Genomic DNA, 6,000 nt, shown 5'->3' on the forward strand with positions numbered 1-6,000 from the left:
GCATTTGAATCTCTCCTGGGTGGCCGCCTAAGCACTCAGCTTATGGGGAACTTAGTTTACCACCTGCTTAGCCCTTACTAGTTGGCATGTTTTTTTCAGCAGCGGGTACAGCTCTTTCCCGACGAAACCAGGAAGTGTGCTATTACCGTCTCATCAGAACATGGCGCATGCCAGAGAGAGACCAGCGATTACATACCAAAATACCTCTGACTTCCCCGGCAGCTTTCGGATGCTGAGGCTGTGTTGGCTGTATTGATTCCTCCCCATTAGAAGTTCTTCTGGCTACTCAGTACTTGTGCTTATCGGTTTGACAGCTGCACCCACACCTTAACACATTTCTTACTGCAGCCTGTGCATGTGTTGTGCTGCTTTATGGTTTTTTTTTTCCCCCGTTCGCTGTTCATTGAGGCTGTTGTTTTAGAGAAGCGAATAAATGTTCACGAAAAACGGCAAAATAATTCTTTCACAAATGTAAAAAAAAAAAAGGAATAGTTTGCCAGCTTTTTCCGGGAATGTTTTGACCCACAGCGTCCGTTCAAAAAACCCAAAGGCCCGGATGCTCAGGTGGCTTGCCTTGGAATGGAAGTCATTGGCGCTGTAGCAATTTACACCCACTGCAGCATGGTAGTGTTTTACACCAGTTGCCAGCAGGGCTGACAGCTACTACAGGCCCCGAGGCAAAGTGGGATGTGGGGGTGGGGGTGCTGGCTTTGCTCCCTGGAAGGGACGGGGCCAAAGGCAGAGGGGGCGGGCCTAGGTCAATCATCCCTTAGCGGCATCCAGGCCCATGGCACTGGACACCCTCCCCACACGGCTGCGTGGAGCAGCATCGCTTTAAAGGGCACAAGAGCTCTGCCTGTTGGTGCTGCAGAGAGAGCTCTGGGCCCCTTTGAAATGCCAAGCCCTGGGGCAACCGCCCTCTCTATCCCACCCCTGTCAGCAGGCCTGCTGGTTGGGTACCTGGCCCAGACCCTTTATTCTTTGATAAACATGAGCAAAGACTCTCCTTTGGAAAGTACATAAAGCGGGAAATTCCAAGAAAATGGAAATAACAGCATAAATAACTCATTCTTTGAGAAGTTTTTCACTGACTGATTCTTTATGCATTTCGTGGCAGAAAAATGAGGCCATCTGGAGAGCTTTGGAATGAAAAGGAAACAGGCTTTTTCTTATTCTCCTTGAAGAGTTACTGTGAATGCTGAAGGGACATAGAGATGTTTTATGACAGGCTGTGAGGCGCTGGAAGTTTTTGTTTAGGTGAGTAAATAATTACAAAAGAAAAAAAAATGATTTGCGCTGGCTGCTCTCCGCTCAGGTATTGCAGGAGTAAGGAACAAATCCCTGGCATCGCTGAACATGGTCGCACGCTTTTATTACCAGCCACATAATCACTCACTGCCTGAGTACATGACTAAAAACAAAGTTAGTACTAGCTGCTACCGGCCCCATCAATTCAGAGCTCTGGCTTGTGAGGTGTCCAAGAAAAAAAAATACCCTTTGGGGCCATTTCATTACGGCTGCGGCAGCTGGCATGAAAGTTCTGTCTGGATGCTCAGCAAAAGCAGTGAGGGACAATGAACCCCACCCATTTGAGCAGGAGGGGAAAACATGAAGAAAGAAGGTCTGGTACCTGCTGGAGTAGGTGGTTTGGTTCTTCCCTCCTCTGTGTCCTCTCCTGGATCCAGATCTCAAATGGCAGCAGCCCGTTTACCAAGGAAAGATGCTGTAGCCGCCTGTAGAGAGAAAGGTAGGTGCATCTCAGCAACATGCGCGTGTGGCAGAGGTCAGCTTCCTGTGATGCACACCTGTCAAGCCTGTTTCCCCCCTTACAGCTCCCATCCACCTGTGGGAGGTCAGTGCATTGTCCTCTGCAGTGATACACCAGCCCATGGCAGTTTAGCGTCAAAGAGAAGGCTGTAAAAGTCAGCCTGCAGCCAGCTGCTACAGCGCTCCGGTGGGGGGAAGTACATTAAAGTAAGGTTCTGATTTTCATTGTGTTAATCACCTCCCATTGGTCTCAAAACAGGACTAGGTTGGTGGCTCTTAGCCTTCCCTGATTACTGTACCCCTTTCCGATGTCTGATCTGGCTTGGGCACCCCCAAGTTACAGCTCACTTGAAACCAACTTGCTTACAAAATCAAAGATAAAAACAGAAGCATCCAGCACCCCTGAGGATTAACAAAAGAGCAGCTAATGTTACCAACCACCCCCTACGCGGTAAATTTCTGCCTCTTTAGTTACTTGTTGTGAGTAAGACTGAGTGACTTTAAAAAGTATCACCACGTTGGACCTGTACACAGAGGACAAAAAGGTCAAATTTTGGCACTCTGCCTTGGAAACGCTCCAGTCACCACCCCGCCGCCCGCTCCTTAACGGCAATGTTAAATGCAACTCGGCCTGCCCATGTGGCCCGGTGGTGGGAACCCACCGGCCACCCCCGACACCACCTTCCCCTCCAAGCCCACTTTTTCTGGCCGGGGCGCACACGCCTCTGCAGCGCTCAGGAATGAATTATTCAAGGGCTCTTGTGCGAGGCTTTACTGAGTTCTAAATACATTTCACAGCCGTCACATTTCTTTCATGCGCTCCTTTGGCAATCCATTAAAAAGATAATTAATTTTAATGTCGGGCTTTCTGTACGGGTGCCTGGAATGGGCTTTAAAAATAAAACACAGTTGAAGCCGTCTGAAAGACTCACGCCGGGGGACTGATGGGAACGGGCTGTCTGTCTGAGGTGGCCTCTCAGCCTGGGTGTCTCTACGTGGAGGTAGGCTGATGGTTCTAGAGGGCTGCTGCAACAAGTCTGGGCGCTGCTTCAGAGGCGGCTGCATTTCAGAACTGTGATGTAAACCATGTTGTAGACGGGGCAGCGCTGTAACATTTGGACCGATGTTTTGAAACCATGCAACGGGCTGGAGCCAAAAGGTAGCCTATTCAAAAGTGCCCAAGTCCCCTTTTCAAAAGTGATTTAGGCACCGAGCTGTCGTACTGCACGTCAAAAGGGACTTTAACCTCAAGGAGCCCCTTCGCAATTTCGGGTCCTGTCCTAACTCACTTTAGGCAGGTCCAAGCCCACTGATGGGGGTGGGGAGGGCAGTTACCTCAGGGCCTGGCACTTCAAAGGGCCCAGAGCGCTGGCCGTTGCCACTGATACCTTGGCAGCCACAACAGCTGGGCGCTGGGCCCTGGCTGTGAGGCAGGGGAGGCAGTGCTGTGGTCCTGGGAGTGCTAAGCCCCACCTCTTCTGCTCTTGGCCCCACCCCTTCTTATGACAAGACAGATGCCCCCCCCCCCCCATCATGCCCCAGGGCCCACGGCACCTGTTGGCCCCACTGAAGCTAAATGGGCATCCAGGAGAGAGTCAGATGGTTCCTACCTGATCAGTAGAGTACCCACAGGCAGCAACATGGGTTTCCATTGGTGGTGCACAGAACACGTGCCTTGGTGCACATAACAAAATTTATTCTGCCCCTGGATGGGGAGGAAAAAAAAGTAGAACCCTGGTCTGGGCTCACATCCCGGCTGCTTGCTCGACCAAACACAGTCATGCCTCGCACTCTCCCTGGCCGCGCATTGAACCTGCTTGTCAGACACTTAGCAAGCTCCTTGGGGACAGGCACCACCTTTTCCCCATGCGCATGCGCTCTCTAGCACAAAGGGGCCACGTGCGCGCTGGGTGGGGCCTCTAGGCCTCACCATCACTCAAACAACTAATAGCGAACGAATGGTCACGCAGTACCCAGGGATGAGTTGGATGCCTGTCTACCCTCCTCTGTGTCTGGCTGGGATCCTGTTGGCCTGCGCTATGAGTGGACAACTTCCATGCCGCACCAATGCCTGCAGAATGCAATTCCTTCATTCCCTTCTATGGGGGAGGTTCAGTGGGCTACAAATGCCCAAACCTGTCAAACCTTGCTGGTCCGCTAGGCACAGGCCCCTGACTTTTCAGCAGTGGACCACTGCTGGCTTGATGGCTGCTCCGGGGCCGCTGTTAAACCAGGCTATTACGCTGTCCATCTGTTGTCCAGGGGGAACAACCCCTCAGCAAAAAAAAAATCCCACACGCTCCATCACGGGTGCCTGGCAACGGGGATTTCAATGGAAACTTGGTTGTAATGCCTTCTGATTTTTTGAAGCCTCCTCCTGCAGAAAGACCTCTGGTGGATAATGGTTAAGCGAGACCAAAATGTGAACTGCTGCATTGGAAAGGGCGCACGTCGGAGAGCTCTTAAATGGAGCTTAATTAGATTAGTTACACACCAGTCGAGGGGGTAATTTAGCATCTGGAGACATATGCTTTGCTCGCTCAAATGAGTCAAACCCCTGAAATGAATACAGTTGGGGCATGTTGTGCCATTTCCCTAGGACATGGGGAGGCTGCAGCCTTTGGCTGCATTGCCTGGTGTGCTCGAAATATACATACATTCAGGGTTAAGCTCTTTGCTGCAGGGACTGCCTCTCACTATGGTTTTGCAGGGCACCTCTGAACTTGGTGGGGGCCAGTGTTCACTTGGCGGCCACCCAGGAGAGAGAGGCAGGTGTTGCCCACTTGAGCAGCAGAGCGCCCACAGCTGGCAGGCTTTGTGCTTGTACTGGTGGTGCACAGCCATGCATGCCTTGGTGCACATAACAAAATTTATTCTGCCCATGGATGATTAAAAATTAGAGGGCACCCTGACCCCCTACCCAAGCTAGTTTGATAGGAGTTAGGGGGTGTACAGTGGTATGTCTAGTGCTACAAACACACGTGCCAACTAGGGGCATATCACCCCTGTGTCAGGGACAGGTTTAAAAGACAGTGCTTCAGCTGGAAAACAATGGAGCAATACCAGTTTACTTCTGCTGAGCTTCTGGACCCCCCACCTAACTGTAGAATTGCCACCCTGTAGAATGCTGAGACTGCTGAGAAGAGGGAGCCCAGAGGCTACTGGAATGAACAACAGCGCCTCCCTTTTAATTTACACTGGGCTGCATTAGTCCTCTGTCACTGAACCCAGATGGTATGAACTGATTGCCGCAGCTTCCAAGTCTACCAATCTGGTACCTTTCAGCCGGCCTCACGTTGCCACAAACAGCCACAAATAAATAAAATGCCTTGGCATTACTTTCTGGGATGCCCATTGAAAACTGTGCGTGCAAGGAAAACAAATACGTGCTGCAAGAAGGTCTCTGAACAGCATTTCTGTAAAAAAAAAAATCCCCCCTCTAAATAACAGGGTGCGAAAAGGGTGTGCCAGTGCTAGTTAACCTCTGCTCAGCAAGCGTTTTTAACACACCATTGCACTCAATGGATTAAAACGGAATTAATTCGTTCGGAACACTGCCTCGTCTGGGAAATTCAGCACACAAAAACCCTCGATAGTATTAAAGAGAGCACACAAATGCAAGTTACTACACAATGTAAGCCTACAATTCCCCAATGAACTCACCGGTGCATGAGAACACAGATGAATACAAGCAATGAAACAGCTATGGTGAGAGCTCAGGAGATCTCAAAGCTCTTTACAAAGGAGTGCAGTTTCATTATACCCAGTTCACAGATGGGAAAACTGAGGTATGGGAAGTGACTTGTTCAAGGTCACCTAGCAGCAGCCTGAAGAATAGATCCCTCCAAATCTCGTTAATTCCAGTCTGATTCCATAGGGTATAGCTCCACAGTTGAGTTATTTCGAAATAAGCTATTCCCGAAGAGATCTTATTTCAAAATCATGCGCACAACATGCATTTCAAAACAAGATTCAGCTACTTTGAAATAGTGCGTCTAGACAGAATAGAGCTATTTCAAAACAGAGCCATTGGAAGCACTGTGGCTGATTTCAAAAAAGTCTCTGTTCCATATCTACACAGCCCCTCGTTCAAAATAGGCGCTATTCCTTTTAAAACGAGGCTTACCTATTTTGAAATAAGACATCCGCTATTTCAAAGTCATTTTGAAATAGTGGTTGTGTGTCACGTAGACGCTCGCAAAGTTATTTCAGAATAACCTCAGTGAGTATTTT

General features: G+C 49.7%; 1 protein-coding gene across 1 annotated transcript in view; it reads right to left on the reverse strand.

Annotated features, from left to right (window-relative positions):
* TNR (tenascin R) overlaps nt 1–1,713 on the reverse strand; it is a 133,565-nt gene extending 131,852 nt beyond the window's left edge. The window contains exon 1 of the mRNA XM_075002332.1: nt 1,631–1,713. The gene's annotated coding sequence lies outside the window, so the exon portion shown is untranslated. The remainder of the gene's footprint in view (nt 1–1,630) is intronic.
* Nucleotides 1,714–6,000: the final 4,287 nt, after the last annotated feature.

The sequence above is a fragment of the Carettochelys insculpta genome, chromosome 9 (genome assembly GCF_033958435.1).
Source record: "Carettochelys insculpta isolate YL-2023 chromosome 9, ASM3395843v1, whole genome shotgun sequence".
NCBI lineage: Eukaryota > Metazoa > Chordata > Testudines > Carettochelyidae > Carettochelys > Carettochelys insculpta.